We start from the raw sequence: 17,654 nt of genomic DNA, 5'->3' as shown, positions 1-17,654 counted from the left end.
ATATTAAATCCAGTGAATCATAGCAGCTACTTCAATATGAGGCAGTGATTGTGACAGTCTCACTTTTTGGTGGTACAGAATGATATGGACAACTCACATAAATGCTATTTGATAATGGAATAAAGCTAAATTCTAGAGGTTGTTGGGAATTTTCCATTGGAATTATTTTCTGACGTAATGTGTGGCTTCTGGAAAAATTACATGTTCTGTGGGAAATCTCAATTTCCCCACAACATTTTTGATTTTCAGTCAGAAAAATTGAAATGAAATATTTTGTTTTAAGTTAGCTTGACCTGAAGTGGAATTTTTCATTTCATTGAAATAACCTGAAACATTGCATTTCTTATCCATTAAACCCCAAAACACTAAACCAGAGGTGGGCAAACTACGGCCCGCTGGCCACATCCTGCCCACGGGACTGTCCTGTCCAGCCCCTGAGCTCCTGGCCAGGGAGGCTAGCCCCCAGCCCCTCCCCTGCTATCTGCCTCCCCCACAGCCACGCCAGCAGCGCGGCTTGCGCCCGCCCACCTCCCAGGCTTTCCAACAGGCCTGTCCTGCCGCTCTGAGTGGCATGGTAAGGGGTCGGGGAGAGAGGGGCAGGAGGTCCTGGGCGGCAGTCAGGGGACAGGGGGTGATCGGACGGGTGGAGGTTTGGGAGGGGTGCGGTCAGGAGACAGGGAGCGGGGGGGGGGGGTTGGAGAGGGGGTGGGGTCCTGGGGGGGCAGTTAGGGACAGGGGTCCCAGGAGGGTACGGTCAGGGGACAAGAAGTGGGGGCGTGTGGATGGGTCGGGGTCCCGGGGGGCCTGTCGGGGGCAGGGGTGTGGATAGGGGTCGGGGTGGTCAGGGGACAAGGAGCAGGGGGGCTTAGATAGGGGGTGGGGTTCTGGGGGGTGGTTAAGGGCCGGGAGTCCTGGGAGGGGTGGTCAGGGGACAAGGAATAGGAGTGTTGGATGGGTGGGGAATTCTGAGGGGGACAGTCAGGGGGCGGGAAGTGGGAGGGGGCAGATAAGGGGCAGGGGCCAGGCTGTTTGGGGAGGCACAGCCTTCCCTACCCGGCCCTCCATACCGTTTCACAACCCCGATGTGGCTCTCGGGCCAAAAAGTTTGCCCATCCCTGCACTAAACGGCATTCCCCTAGTGCATTGACCTGTGGGAGTAATAATTTGGGCCCCCATTGTCCCCTATGAGCCAGGTTCCCTGGAGGACTACATCTCCCACAATGCAATGTGGACCCAGGTGCAAATGCAGTTTAATGTTTAACAAAACAAAATGAAACATTCTGGTATGTCAGAATGTTTCATTTTGATCAGAAATGTTGAAACTAGAGGTTTTGATTTTTCTGAATAGAAATGGGGTTTTAGAATTTCAGTTCTGCAACAAAATTGGAAAATTTCAACTTTTTGTCCAATTTCAGGCCAAAACCAAATATTGAAATATTAGCATTTCCTATGGGATGGAAATTCCAAATTTTGTTCATCTCTGCTAAGTTCCATTGACTGAGGTTTACACAAGGAAGTCATACTGAACGATTGAATTATCTAGCTTTAGAACCCTCGCCTTCATTTATTAGAAGCTACCTCACTCATGTAAAATTAATGAAATTCCTTCACTTCTTTTGTGTATTGGTGCACAGATGTAGCCCATTCTTAATTATTGGCAACATTATAGATTTCTGCAGTCTATTGACTCAAACTTTTATGCTGCTCGTATTATCTATGTATTCTTTAGAGCCAGAATCCTCTCAAACTTTAAGCAATGTCAGATCTGGGTAAAAAATGTGTGCCTTGTGCCTGTCTCTTGTACTAATGGGTGGGGAAGAGTTTTGAGAGAAATCCAAAGTTCCAAACCTCTGCCTTCCTGTTACCTTAAATATCTGCTTTCCGTATGCATCTCTGTGTTATGCAAGTCATTTGATCAGAGTGCTTTGTTTTTCAGACGTTATTAGAGCATATCCATGGTAATGCATAATAAATCAGAATTAATTAACTTTAAACATTTTTTCATTTGTTTATTAAAACAATCTTGCTATTTATGCTTTTTGGATTTCACTTGAAATGATAAAAATTAAAGAGGCTGATAAATTTTACGTGGCAATCTGCAAGATGAATAAATGTGCTTATCTAATAGGTTCTTTGCAAGGATAATTTCTAATTTTTGCAGGAATGTGTAGTCTAAAAACCAAGAAATCAACTCCTTTATTTGCAGTTTTTCTTGACAAATACTAATGCTGTAAATTATACAGCTGTTCTTCCCCTGTATGGATTTTGTAGTACTCAGAGCGATTTATAGGTCCAGAGTGCAGCTGCTCAAAGTCATTTATTCTCAGTTCTGTATTAAATCTATCATATACAAATCCATTAACATTCAGTACAGAGCTCAAGGGCTTAAGACCTTTTTTTCCCTCTGAGTTGCTATCCTGAAAATGTTTGCAAGGTTTTCAGAAAACATTTTTAAAAAGATTAAACTGATATATTAAAAAAGGGAGCCATTCTTAGTGTTTCTCTTTGGTGAATATTTGAAACCAGCTCATTTTGCAATATGGGCTGAACAGCCAAGACAAAAATCTTCTGTCAACATTAACAAATTGGGAATGCTAGTAAGCTTGTTTTGATGAATTACAATTTCAGTTTAGTTTGCTTGTGTGCCACCTTTAACGTATGTCATCTGTGTACATATGTTCATGTTTCATAAATTTAATATCTCCTGCAACTTTTTTAGGATCATGTGTCTATCCTTGAAAGAGAGAGTGCAGCTTTGATTCAGTTTATTTAACCATACTGAAGTTTTTAATATAAAAATGGGACCTATGCTTATATGAAATATTTGGGAAGTATAAAAAATGTGTATGTCAAGTTACATACATTGTAGTTATAATACTAATTATGATGTGACAAGAAAACCAGAGGCAAGGGGGCACAGCTATTTCTCAAATCAGGGCTGTCCCTCGGAGGGTGCGGGGCCTGGGACAAATCAGCCTCCCCGCTAGTCTCCTTGCCGTCCGCCCAGTACACCCGCCCACCTGGCCTCCACTTGCTGCCTCCTCCCCTGCTCGCTTCCCCCCCCGCCCACCTGCCCACCACTCTCCTCCTCACTGTCCGCCCGCCCACCTGCCTCCACCCCCCTCTCGAAGGCCTGCCTGCCGCTCACCTCCCCGTTCACCTCCTCATCCTGCTCACCTACCCACCTTCTGCCTCACCTTCCTGCCCTCCTCCGCACCTGAATATCGGGACAAATGGCGTCCCAATTGTACATCGGTTGGGATGTGGGACAAAGAGCTAAATATTGGGACAGACCCGATTTTATCGAAGCGCGGGGCCCCCACAAAGCATGGGGCCCATGGCAGTCACTCCAGTTCGCCCTACCCAAGGGATGGCTCTGTCTCAAATATGTATTTTCTAACAAAATAGCTCTTGAAATGGCTGCCTGATAGCTCTGTAGCTCTTTATCCTTGATGATTTCACATTGTTGAAGCCAAGCTATCTAAAAAACTTGAATGGATCTGTGTCCAGGACGAGGAGAAACTGATAGCTGGGTGAGTCTGACATGATTTGTTATAGAAAGAAGATGCTGAGCTCTTGTTGTAGATCGGATATAACACAAAGTGTATGCAATGAAAAGAAGGATAAGATGCAACTGTGCTAAAACAAAAGGCCGATCAGAGTGGCATCTGACAACTTGGAAATTAATGGAAACCATTGAGGATCTCTCATATCATTGTGTATCGGTATTCATGACTATATATTTCAGGTGTTTCTAATGGCCTGTCACCATGGGTATGAAATAGTTTTCCCATTCAGTGAGAATTTTTGAGATCTCTAAGATTTTCCTATCTTGAATTGGGACAAAAAGGTGAATCTTAAATTTTTGTGAACTGAAAATCTGGGGAAAAAAAAATCAGATGAAGTGAGTTGAAATGTTTTTGTTTTGATGTTGACTTTTTTTTGTTTTTTAGGCTTTTTAATTGTAAATTAATTAAAACTTCTAAATGAAGTCATTTTGACCTGAAAAACTGAATGTTTTTATTTAGACAATGTGTAACCTGGACATTTTGACAATTTAAAAACTGTTTTCAATTTTTTCCCAACGAGAAATTTGTCTAAACCAACGCTTTCTCATAAACTATTTTGGTTTTGATGAATCAGCATTTTCTGATAAGTTTTGTTGAAAAATTCCCAAACAGCTATAATCACTGGTATCTAAGTGCCCACTTATATCATATTTACTGATGGTATTTTGTGCTTTTCATAGCTATGACATACCTAAAAATGAAAGGCATGCATAAAATCCAATTCTAAATATTATAGTTTTGTGTTTTTATAAGACTTTGACAAACAGAATTTTCCCAATCCTACATTCCTTTCAGACCTCAAATTCCCATTTGAATCAACAGAAGTTGGTCCTACTTTATCATATCTTCCTCTCGCCTTTCTTGGCTCTGCCACAGAGTTGGAGTATAAACCTAGGTATGCTATTTAAACTATCTGTGCCTCAGTTTCCCCATTTGTATAATCTCAGAAGTGCTATGAAGCTTTGAGATCTTTATCATAGAAATATAGGGCTGGAAGGGACCTCAAAGTCATCAAATCCAGCCCTCTGTGCTGTGGCAGGACCAGGTAAATCTAGAGCAGCCCTGTCAGGTGTTTGTCCAACCTGAGTTTAAAAACTTCCAGTGATGGGGATTCCACAACCTCCCTTAGAAACTTATTCCAGATCTTAATTACCCTTATAGTTAGAAAGCTTTTTCTAATATCTGGCTTTAAATCTCTCCTGCTGCAGATTAAGTCCCTTACTACTTGTCTTACCTTCAGTGGCCATGAAGAACAATTGATCACAGTCCTGTTTATAATAGCCCTTAATATATGTGAAAACTATTTTCTTTTCTCCACACTAAACATGCCCAGTTTTTGTAACTTTCCTCTTTGGTCGGATTTTCTAAAGCTTGTATCGTTTTTGTTGCTCTCCTCTGGACTCTCTCCAATTTGTCCATATCTTTCCTAAAGTATGGTGCCCAGAACTGGACACACTACCCCAGTTGCGGCCTCACCAGTGCTGAATAGAGTGGGACAATTACCTCCTATCTCTTACATACAATGCTCCTGTTAATACAGCCCATAATGATATTGGCCTTTTTCGCAGCTGCATCACTTTGTTGACTCATATTCAGTTTGTGATCCACTATAACCTCAGATCCTTTTCAGCAGTTCTACCATCAGTTATTCCCCATTTTGTAGTTTTGCATTTGATTTTTTTTCCTTCATAAGTGAAGTACTCTTCACTGGACTTTATTGAATTTCATCTTGTCTAATTCAGACCAATTCTCTAGTTTGTCAAGGTCATTTGGAATTCTAATGCTGTTATCCAAAGTGCTAGCAACCCCTCCCCTCTTGGTGTCATCTGCAAATTTTGTAAGCGTACTCTCCACTCCATTATCCAAGTCATTAATGAAAATATGAATAGTATCGGACCCAGGACCAACCCCTGCAGGACGCCAATAAATATGTCCTACCAGTTTGACAGCAAACAATTGAGTACGGAGTTTTAATCAGTTGTGCACGCACCCACCTTATAGTAACTCCATCTGGACTACATTTCCCTAGTTTGCTTATGAGAATGTCATGTGGGACAGCATGAAAAGCCTTACTAATCTCAATAGATTTCACATCTATTGCTCCCCTCACCCCCATCCACGAGGCCAGTAACCCTGTCAAAGAATGAAATTAGGTTGGTTTGCCATGACAAATCCATGCTGGCTATTTCTTATAACCCTGTTACCCTCTAGGTGCTTATAAATTGTTTAATAATTTGTTTCAGTATCTTTCCAGGTATTGAAGTTAGGCTGACTGGTCTATAATTATCTGTCTCCTCTTTGTTCCCCTTTTTAAAGATAGGTACTATGTTTGCCCATCTGCAGTCATGTGGGGCTTCACCCACCCTCCATGAGTTCTTGAAGATAATTGCTAATGGTTCCTAGATTTCCTCAGCTAGTTCCTTAAGTATCCAAGGATGAATTTCATCTGGCCCTGACAACTTGAATACATCTAGTTTATTTAAATATTCCTTTGCCTGTTCTTTCCCTAATTTGGCTTTCATTCCTTCCCCTTTTTGTTAATATTAATTGAGTTGAGTATCTGTTCTTCAATAACCTTTTTAGTGAAGACTAAAGCAAAATAGCCTTAAAACGCTACAGCTTTCTATGATGCTAGCCAAGTATAGAGTGCTATTACTGTTGTTAAATTTGTTCTTAGAGATACTTTGTTGTCCTGCGTGGCCCTTACCTTTCCCTTTGTCCATCCACTGTTTCCCCCCTCCATTTGTTTGTTTTAATGTTTTGCTTGGTTGGCTTATTCTCTTGCATATCATACCATACCAGCTGTGCAAATAATTGATTTTTTTGATTCATTAGAAATTTGGAAAAATATTAAGTGTTTTGGGTTGATTCAAAGAGGAAATTTTTGAAGACTTTTCGTGAATCAAAAAGTTAGAAAAATTAATTTGGGGGTGAACAATATGAGTAAATATTAAATATTAAAAATAAAGTGGAAGGAAAAATTGAAACAAAGTTGTTTTGAATTAAGAAAAGTCAAAACAAAACATTTCATTTTTGGGGGGATTTTTTTAACCCCCCCACCTTTTTTAATGGAAAAAATTGGTGAAATTGACATGAATTTGCAAAATGTTTTGATCCAGCTGAATGTGCATTTCTTATCAAAATAGGTTTTTGGTTGAAAAATTTCACCAGCTCTAATGTACAGTTAATCTCCAGGTTGTCTTGATATGGAACAGAAAAATTATTCTTTACATGCCTGTATGTATGTGTTCTAAACAGATCCTGTTCTAGCCAATTGTTCTTCTGTTTTATATTTATTTGGAAATAGCACCAGATTTCAGAAGCCTCAGACTTTATCTTTGTATTTTTCAAGGTCCAGGGTGTTAGATCACTACTTTGTGAGGCTGCCAGTGGCAACTATTATTTTACCCAATATAGAAAACGCTCCTCGCTCATCACTTTCAGCAGTTGAATTATGAATCATTCTAACTGGACTATGAAAATGCTTTTTAAGGGTTGTGGTAGTCACTCAGTAAAATGTTAGAAAAAATAATACCGGTACTGCTATTTCTACAGGACAGATCTTGTTGGCTGATATGGGCTATTACTCTGACATCAAGCACTGAAAATAAGGCCCTGTACAGGCAAAGACTTATATACTAGGAGTAGGCCATTGACTACAATGGTACTACTCACAGGATGAAATTCTGGCCATATTACAGTCAATAGAAGCGTCACCATTGATTTCAATGGGACAAGATTGTATCCAGGCCCTTATTTGTGATAACACTGAATTTGGACAATCATGATAATACTTGAGATATGCAATTTATACAACATTTGTCGCCAAAATGTAACAAACTGACAATTGACAACAGAAGGCTACCAATAAATCTAATCTTTTTGAAATTGTGCATACACTTACATTTTTGTATAAGCTAGCAAACAGGCTGCTTGAATTTTAGAGTTCCAATCACTTTTTAATCATTATCATTTGTCTTAAGTTTATATGTTTCTATTATACCGCATTCCTGGAGCAGTATGGGAACTTTCCAGGAGCCAAAATAATTGAAATATTTTGATGATTAAGATAAGATAAGATAAGTCAGTTTTTGAAATGGACTCAGTGAAAAAAGATATGGTGTAAATTAGAGATGAAATATTTTGGCTCAGGATCCTGATTTAGAACACTTTAAACTTTGGGATTGTTTGGATCTGTGGTCTGGTTTTGGCTCCATATAATTATGGGGGTCACTTGCAATGTTTGGATCCAAATATAGGTACACACAAGCCCAAAATTCAGAGGAGCTTGGATGTTATTTTTATTTTGGTCCATTTCAATCAAAAATACAATCACAACAGAAGGTTAATGCAATAACGTAGAAATAGAAAACAAATCTATCCACGAGGTTAAAGTCCACAGGAAATTTATTGGTAGTGTTTGGCCACTGAAGAGACTGGGTCCTTGAAGTTGCTGTAGATGCACCAAAAATAGAGCTTTCCCCCACTCCTCTGCAAAGTCCACAAGCTCCTGTCCAGTGGAACAGTTGCACTAGTTGACAATTTGATAAATCCAGCTCAGAAACACAGGCAGACATTTCTTGTTGTGGGTTTTTTTATTCATTTCATGGATAAAATGAACTGGATTTGAACCAGGTTTCCTGTGTCTGTGGTGGTGGGTCTGTGCCTAGAGGGGACAAATGTAAAGGCTATTGTCTCTGGATTTAGATCAATATAATTTACAGAAGTTCTAGAGGTGTCAGGGGAAGTTTGGCTTCTGATCTGTGGAAAAATTCTCTTGATCTCTTTGAGATCCTTCATATCCAACAGAGATCCATTCCTCACAATCTTTCTATATCTCATCCCTTGAGATTTTCCCATTCCCCCACCTGTTCTTTCTATTCCCCATCTCCTCACAAGATTATCCACTTTGTCATCTTTTTTCCCTTTCCTTTCCTTTAAAAATGAATTGTGTGATAGAGTTCTTAAGTTTTTGTATCTTAAAATGTGCTGTTGAACATCCATTTAAGTGAATCCTTCCATTCTGGATTAACATATTAGCTGGTTGCTTCTGCTGAAGTGATACCAGTGAAAGAGTTAAAAAAGTTAACATTTAAACTGCCATCACTGGAGTTTCTTCCAGATTCTTCCCTCAGGAGGTGTCAGGGTGAAGTTTTCCCTCCTTCTGCTATGGAGGCCAAACCTCCTACTTCCACCAAAGAGGCTACAAAGTGCCTTATTACAGGCCATCTTCATGGAGTCCTCAGGTCTGATCTGTACCGTCTTTGGTCCCCTGCTATTCTTCTGTGACTGACTCTGCTCTTTAAAACGGGCTCTCTTGGTGAAGTGGGGCTACAGGGAAGCCTCAAGCCGTACAAACTTTTGCAAGTATTCGCTGGGAGTTAAAGGAAGAAGGAGGGAACAGTGTGCACCGAGACCCTGTACCTGGTAAATCCCTTCTCAGCCAGCCCCTCCCACTCTCAGATGTCCAGTTCGATAGGACAGAGAGTATTTACTGTTGTTGTTTGGTGTGCCTAGGAATACCTTCTACAAGATGCTATGAGGGGGACAGTGACATAGAGGCCTGTAAAGGACCCTCTGCATGGATCTCAGAAGGATGATTAGATCATAGAGAAATAATAAATTGTTGTAAAAGCATTAAAATAACAGTTGGTGTTAAAAGCTTCCTCGTCTGGCACCTATACTGCTGGTGTTTCTGTAAGTGTTGCCATTTATCATTCATTTTTTCAAGGACCAATCGTATACTTCCAAGTTCTGCTGTGACTGATGCAGCTTTGCTTTCCATAACTCTGTGAGGTGTACACACAAGTGTTCCCATTTCTGTCAATCTGTTGCCATGATTGGTTGTTCTTCATATTTAGTCTTACAATGGATTCTAAACAGTCTTGGTCACCACACGATTATGTCAAGTTCAGACCTCTTTACTTTCAATCGTGGACATTAACTTGACAGTTCTGACATATCAATGATTAATATACGAATGATTTCTGACAATGAAGACTGGATTCTCTTTTTTACTGAAACAAATGCTATATTTGGTTTAAAAGATAACATGGTGTTTAAATTACACATGTCAACTTGTATGCAGTGTTGTAGCTGTGTTGGTCCCAGGATATTAGAGAGACAAGGTGGGTGAGGTAACATCTTTTATTGGCCCAACTTCTGTTGGAGAGAGACATGGACTAAATAGAGACACTGGATTTATTTATTACAACAATTTATAACCCACGAAACCCCACTATTCTAGCTTTTTCCCCCTTTACCCCCGATGAATGGAGAGGCATTCATGGGCCACTTTACCTTGAATGGTCCCTTGAAATATGTGTTAACTACTTGTGCTAAACAATCTGTTCTACCTTGTATTTAGCTGTGACACTCTGAGTACATTTGCCAGACCTGAAGAAGAGTTCTGTGTAAACTTGCCAGCTTCTCTCTCTCATCAACAGAAGTTGGTGCAATAAAATATATCACTTACGAGTCTCTCTAGTACAGTGGTTCTCAAACTATTGTACTGGTGACCCCTTTCACATAGCAAGCCTCTAAGTGTGACCCCCCTTATAAATGAAAAACACTTGTTTATATATTTAACACCGTTATAAATGCTGGAGGCAAAGCGGGGCTTGGGGTGGAGGCTGACAGCTCGCGACACCCCATGTAATAACCTCGCGACCCCCTGAGGGGTCCCGACCCCCAGTTTGAGAACCCCTGCTCGAGTATGTAAACTTAACACTGAAAGGTCCAAATGCAGAGCTGACTACAGATTCTGAGCAACTCGTTACTAATTCCAGCCCTTCAGTGTCCCAGAAATCCCAACCGAGTTAAGATTTAAACACTGAAATGTTGACAAAAGTAGATAGGGTTAACAATATAATGTCATAAAATGCCCGGCCTTTTAGAAAACTTAGAAATGTCTTACTGCAACAATGTGGAAATTTGGGCAGTAGGTTCTGCATTGATTGTGCCAAGATGTTAAAAAGGAAGCCCTGGGCAGTGCATTAGTTAGCGAAGGGTAGAAAAGGTTTGGAGGCTCTAGGACCCTGGATAAGGATGCAGATCATCCTGATATCAGGAGCTGCATGTGGGTGCCCATTAATAATGAATTATTGATGAGTCTTAAAAGCAGATAGAGTCAGTTAGTTGCAATCAGAAGATAAAAGGAGTTGGAGCTTTGTTTAATATCTCTTTTTATTTCTAAGGCTCCTAACACTTGTATTTGAGTATCATTATTTTTATTATTCATTCCTCTTGTTCTTGCCATTTTTCTCTTGAAGTTTCGCACCATCTTAAAAGAGAAAATTGTTTTAGTTTGAATACCTAGCTTTTATACAGCACGTTTTATCAGTAGATTTGAAAGCACTTTCATCCACATTTTTCAGATGGGAACATGAGTTACAGAGAGGTGAAGTGACTTACCCAAGGTCACCTGTCAAGCTGGTGAACTCTAGGGTACAGACGGGGGGACCTGCATGAAAACCGCCTAAGCTTATTTTTACCAGCTTAGGTTAAAACTTCCCCAAGGTACAAACTATTTTACCTTTTGCCCTTGGACTTTATTGCTGCCACCACCAAGCGTCTAACAGATATATAACTGGGAAAGAGCCCGCTTGGAAACGTCTTTCCCCCCAAAATCCTCCCCAAACCCTACACCCTCTTTCCTGGGGAAGGCTTGATAAAAATCCTCACCAATTTGCATAGGTGAACACAGACCCAAACCCTTGGATCTTAAGAACAATGAAAAAGCAATCAGGTTCTTAAAAGAAGAATTTTAATTGAAGAAAAAAAGTAAAAGAATCACCTCTGTAAAATCAGGATGGTAAATACCTTACAGGGTAATCAGATTCAAAACACAGAGAATCCCTGTAGGCAAAACCTTAAGTTACAAAAAGACACCAAAACAGGAATATACATTCCATTCAGCACAGCTATTTTATCAGCCATTTAAACAAAACAGAATCTAATGCATATCTAGCTAAATTACTTACTAAGTTCTAAGACTCCATTCCTTTTCTGTTCCTGGCAAAAGCATCACACAGACAGAGAGAGCCTTTGTTTCTCCCCCTGTCCAGCTTTGCAAATATCTTGTCTCCTCATTGGTCATTTTGGTCAGGTGCCAGCGAGGTTATCCTAGCTTCTTAAACCTTTACAGGTGAAAGGGTTTTTCCTCTGGCCAGGAAGTATTTTAAAGGTGTTTACCCTTCCCTTTATATTTATGACATCACCAACAAGTAATAGCAGAACTGAGACTAAAGCCCATGTCTCTTTAGTCCAAGTCCAACTCTCTGTCTACCAGATCTCACTGCCTCCCCCTTTATTCTGCTTTTCTTCCTTTTGATGAATTCATCTAGTTTTTCTGTGTATCTCAGTCTACCTCCTTTCTTCCCTCCCACATTGCTTCAGAGCTCTTTCCTTTGCTCCTGATCTTCAACCAATGACAATTTCTTCTGCAGCTGCTCAAGGTCACAATGGGTTTTTGAGTTTAAGGACCTTTCTTCTGCTGGTTAAAGCAGGGGTTTTGTGATTCCTTGTGATACACCTGCTCCCTCTGTAACTGTGTTGGTATATGACAGTATGTCTACAGTAGGAAAAAAGGTTGTGTTTTTAACATGTTAGGTAGCATGTTAACTAGTGTGTGTTCAAATTCTAGGGTACAAAATGCAAGTTGTAGTTTTAACACATATAAGCTGGTTAACATAAACCCTCATTTCACCCTGGCTAATGTGTGTTAAAACTACACTTGCCTTTTAATACATTTTAGTTAACATAAATTAGCTGACTAAACACATTTAAAATACTTTCCCCCCTTCTCCTAGTGAAGACAAGCCTTGAGAGGGTGGCTAAGGTGTGGAATTTTGCTGCAAGCTGGCTCAGTTTGAGCACCAGTGATGTTATGCTGCTTTGATGCATTTGCTATGGATAAAAATCCAGATGTGGCATCTAATTTCCTTTTATATCCTAATCTGATAATTGACTGAATTAAACTTCCAGAATATTTAATATTCTGCATTTTTCTATTTTAGTGGGAGATAAATTAAATGAAAAGAAACACTTGGAGGTTTGCCAAAGTAATCTTTAAGATACCTGATTACTAACTTTCAACTATGTTTTTAAACTGCTTTAAGATCTGAAAAGATACAGAGAGACTTCTGTGAGCTAACTATTTCATTCCCACTTAGTCAGATGTGGGGAAAGCAGGAGCGCCCCTCCTTGTTGCTTTAAATTTTAAAATTCTAGCTTCCTGCCATACGGCACCATCGGAGAAGACAGCTAGTCTCTATGATAAAAGTGTTGGCTTCACGACACAGGAAATGCCCTTCTGCTGTCATTCAGTGACAATGAAGGCCAGAGGCTCTCTTCTCCTGTCAAAAAAGAGAGGAAAATAATTAAGTGAGAAAATCCTGTTTGATCTCCTAAATATTTTTGCTCTTCATTTTGTAAAGGCTTCAAACAGTATTTTTAACTGTTTTTAAACCAAGGGAATCTCTCTCACTTCCTTTACCCAACCCCATGTTGCCCTGTCCACACTAGGAGCAGGAATGGTGTGTTGCCAAGCAGGGCTCACCCAAAAACTACGATGTAAAGTTTCCTAATGCAATTCTGCTTAGCATGAGTTTAACACTGTTTCACTGACCAGTGTGGACAGGAAGGCTTTTGAAAAAACAGCCACACAGAAACAGTATTGAGAAAGTAGGGATAGGGATGGATTTTTTAAAGATGATTTAGGTACCTAAAGAGGCATGTAAGTGCTTATTGAGATTATTAAAAGTGTATCAGCAGGGGAAAACAATGGGATTTAGGTGTCTAACCTGTGTCTGAAAGTCTCACTTAAGTACCTGTTTGCCTCTTTAGGTGCCTAACTACCTCTGAAGATTTGGTCCTACCTCTAGTTTCTGAATATAGTTGGGTTATTGGTTCTGTTACTGAAAACAGATCTGCTAAAATTTTGTTTGACTTCATTGGGATTCTTCATAGTAGTAAAGATTTACTTAAGTGGATTTGTTTTCAGTATCAGGGTTATAGTCTATTTGTGAAAGCAAACAATGTCATAGCCATATCTTTGTTTGAACATTGTTTCTCGCACTTTTACAACTGCTTGTGTGGATGTGGCCTCTCTATATTGGATGGGTTTAAATGTGTGGTTGGTACTTGGGTATAATTTCTGCACCTTATTCTAGAAGTCAATGAAGAGCTTGGGAGAGAGGAGAGATTCTTCATAGTAGGTAGGTTAAGTCTTAAGTATGCAAAATCATCAGGAAAAACATTGTTTTCCAAAAGTAGAGCAGCAAATGTCCCCTGAAACCTGAAAAAGTTTAAGGAGTGGGATGCTGACAAGGAACAGGCAGGTTTTGTAATGGTTTGTATTTTAATTGAGAGGCTCTATCTTCCAGACTCTAAAGGTCATGTTGTAATCTGGTCTTGCCTAGTTCAGAGAGATGTGAGTATTCAGTGATTCTTTAAAGATAGCTGCAGGTGACTTTGGAATAAGCTATTAAAAATGTTGACTTTTAAAACAGTATCCAAATTCATTTGCAAATATTACTACTTTATTTATATGATGATTTTACAAGTTACACATCTCTTTACATGTCACTAAAATCCAACCCATCAGTTTGGCCCAGTTCCCTAACTCCTTGTTCTGTTCATACTAGCATTCCATGAAGGTACTTCCCTAGGTTGTACTAAGACATGGAATGAAAGCGTCTTGATTTTGACAAGTTTCCTGTCTGCTTGTGCCAAATGCTTACTTCCATAAATGTAAGGTGTCATGGGTTACTTAACATAAGTGAACAGGATTATGGTAATAGGCCAGTTTAGGCTATATCATTGTTACCATATTTGTGCTTAATGTTATTGATGCTTAATGAGTGTGTGTGTGTGTGTGTGCATGCACTTGCTAACCAGCATATATTAGTCAACAAAAGAAAACCAACTATGTGCCTATGTACCATTTTGGGGGCACCTAAGACCTGTGTTTAGGTATCACTGTGATCCATAAAACTCTCGCTCATCTGCGTCCTAACCCGTAGGTGCCTAAACTCTGTCAGCTTCTGGCCATGTGGGTGCCCAGGGACATATCTCCTTCCTGAGCTTGTGCACTATTGCTCATGATAGGTGTCTTGATGCCTAAGCCTCAGAGCAATTCACGTTTGGCGGCCTAAGTCATGTGTGTATGGGGTTGATTCCAGTATGTGGCCCCTGAGCATGCCTACTGAATTGAACTGCTCAGGCAAGTTCACACAAAATCATCAGAGGGAGAAGGACCTCTCTTATAACCTTTATGCTCAGTCAGGATGTGGGAGACCCCTATTTCAAGTCCCCCTCTCATCCAGGGGAGAAGGGATTTGAATGGGGATCTGCCACCTCTCAGGTGAGTGCCGTGGCTACTAGGCTATGGACTATTCTGACATGGGGCTCTCTCAATCTCCTCTATTGAAGTTTTTCCACTTTAATTAAACAATGAGATACTTACATATTAATTGGGCCAGAGAAAGAGAATGATTCAATAGTCTAATGTTTAGGGCACTCACCTGAGATGTAGCAGATCCCTCTTCAGATCTTTTGTGGGGACTTGAATTGGGGTCTTCCACATTCTGGGTGAGTACCTTATCCAATACGCTAAAGGTTTAAGGAAGGTCCCACAGTTGGTTTGTTTCAGGTCTTGCATGCAACTTAGGCAGCTGAGCACTGATCTTTCCCCAGTTTGTGGATCACTAGCAGAGCAAGGTGCTTTCATGTAGCCCAGACTTAGGTATCTATATCTGAGAGAGGAATAGAGTTTACAATACACCCATTCTGGTCAGTGTCTCCTATTGGGTAGCTTAGGCTTCCACTCCTAGTCTGCTGGCTTTGTGGACTGTATTCGTATGCACCTGTCTCTCCCCTTTCATTGCATCGGGAGACTATGAACCTAACTCAGGCTTTGTGGATCAGTGTTTGTCCTGAGATTTTCTAGGTGCCACAAAACTGAGCATTGCAATGCCCAGGTCCCTGCATGGATCCCACCTATGGAGAGTGGATGTTGAGAAGAGATTTTTAGTTCAGAGAATAATTGGGATATGGAACGGGCTGATAGAGGCTATAACTGAAGATCAAAGAATTTAATTGTGGAATGGATGAATATCTAGAAACTTGGAGCATTTCTGAATAAACCTGCATATAGGTTGCTGTGATAACACAGCTCATTAGAAACCCTAAAAATATCTGTACTATCCACAGAGCTTCATGTTCTTGGATGTTTAGTTCCAAAAGGTGGAGCTTCCTCAGAGAGCTGGTGTACTGCCCCTGAGTCAAATATAAGGTGCCTGCTTACTGAGTTTGACATGAAAAGTAGAGGGGCTATATGTATTTATATAACATGCCAAGTGTTGAGCTTATTGTTAAGCATGATTGCCTTTTTATGGTTTTTGATTTCACTCGTCATACCTGCTTAAATCCTGGAGTCCTTACTGAGGCAGAAATCTTGAATTTTGCCATGAGAAGGACTTAAGGATTTGGCTTGATACAAGGGCATGATTCAATTCACGCAAAGTGAGAAATACTTAGGAGTAGTAAAAATCCAGCTAACTGGAGTGCTGGATTGACTTAACATTGACTCCAGGCTCTCTGACCCTCTACAGCATAAATCAAGAGAATTCTGTAATGACATACAATTTTGGGCATGTGGTTATAGAGAAACTTAAAATCATGAACTATTTGAACTTAGGCCTTGTCTACACCACAGGGGAAATTTGATCTAAGCTATGCAATTTGAGTTATGTGAATAGCATAACTCAAATTGACGTAGCTTAGACCTACTTACCATGGGGTCCACACTATGCGATGTTGACAGGAGATGCTCTCCCGTCAACTCCCCCTACTCTTCTTGATCAGGTGGGAGAGCGATTCCATGGTCGATTTAGCAGGTCTTCGCTAGACCTGCTAAATTGACCGCCGATGCATCAATCACCTCTCATCGATCCTCCAGTAAGTGTAGACAAGCCATTAGTAACTTTATTGGATACCTACAGAGTCAGAGCCTTTGCTTTCCAATCCTTTTCATAATGATTGTTTTATTTATTTGTACATAAAAAAATTAAATAACATTCTTGGCTGCATAGTCACTAGACACCTTGCTAAGACCACAACAAGGTGCAGCACAATGCGAGGGTGGGATTATGTTGTATGAAAGAACCCAGCTCTGTAATGTGGGATTTCATTTATACAACGGCTTATTGATGATTAAAAAGACATATTACGCAATAGTTCAATTTATCCTAAGCAAATGATCAATGAGGGAAGCAGTGATCTGCTTCTGTTTAAGGCTCCCTCTGTGTTGCTTTGCCCCTGAGTCTTCCAAATTATCCTGAGGAAGCAAGATCTGGGTTGGTGGTCCCCCAGTGCTCCACAAAAATATGGGCTGGAAGAAGGGCCCTGTTTATTCAGTATTGAAAGTGCCATTTTCCAGCCATCAGTTGATAGCGAAAGAAGTGGCTACTGCATTTTTTTTATAATGTGTTTAGATTCAATGCCAATGGAAGGGCTTCTCCTCAGCTTGCCAAAGACTCACTGCTGCCCTCACAGTCTTTTGTAGGCAGTTTTATTGTCCAAACTTAAACAGTTCCTCAGCTCTCGTTTTACATCTCAGGCTTTTGCTACCTCCCCTCCCAGAGGAGTCTGAGGGTCCTGCTTTTTTTGTGTTCTGTGGGTTTGTCTCTCACTCGGTCTCTCTTTGACCCTTTATAGCTCCAGGTGCAGCCCCGTCCCCTAAATTAGCCCAACTGGGAGCACTTGCTCTGGCACAGGGACACTGGACCTCCTTCAGTTATGGGGCCAGCCACCCTGTGACAGGTCCTTATTGACTTCAATTGACTTTCAGGCTGTCAGCAACTCCCTTTTCATTTTCACACTCATTCTTGTGCCTTTCACTTCACTCTTCTGCCCACAGTTTGAAGGAACCGAGGCTGGAAGCAGGGGCTTCAACTATTCTAAAAATCCCATTCTCCCGCCCCCTCCCCCCCGTTCCTCTTCCTTTCCCTCAGTTTAATTTCTGCTTTCATCTAAGTTATTTTAAAAATAAGTAATAAAGTGCTGCAAAAGAAAGCTATCGTA

At 40.5% G+C, this 17,654-nt stretch overlaps 1 protein-coding gene across 3 annotated transcripts in view; it reads left to right on the top strand.

Moving 5' to 3' along the window:
- The window catches only part of CTNNA3 (catenin alpha 3), an 891,674-nt gene that overhangs the window by 185,629 nt on the left and 688,391 nt on the right, over positions 1 to 17,654 (top strand). The window lies entirely within an intron of this gene.

This window comes from Chelonia mydas, chromosome 7 (genome assembly GCF_015237465.2).
Source record: "Chelonia mydas isolate rCheMyd1 chromosome 7, rCheMyd1.pri.v2, whole genome shotgun sequence".
Classification (NCBI taxonomy): Eukaryota; Metazoa; Chordata; order Testudines; family Cheloniidae; genus Chelonia; species Chelonia mydas.
Note: the sequence above shows the minus strand (reverse complement) of the source record. Positions and strands in the feature narration are given on the sequence as shown.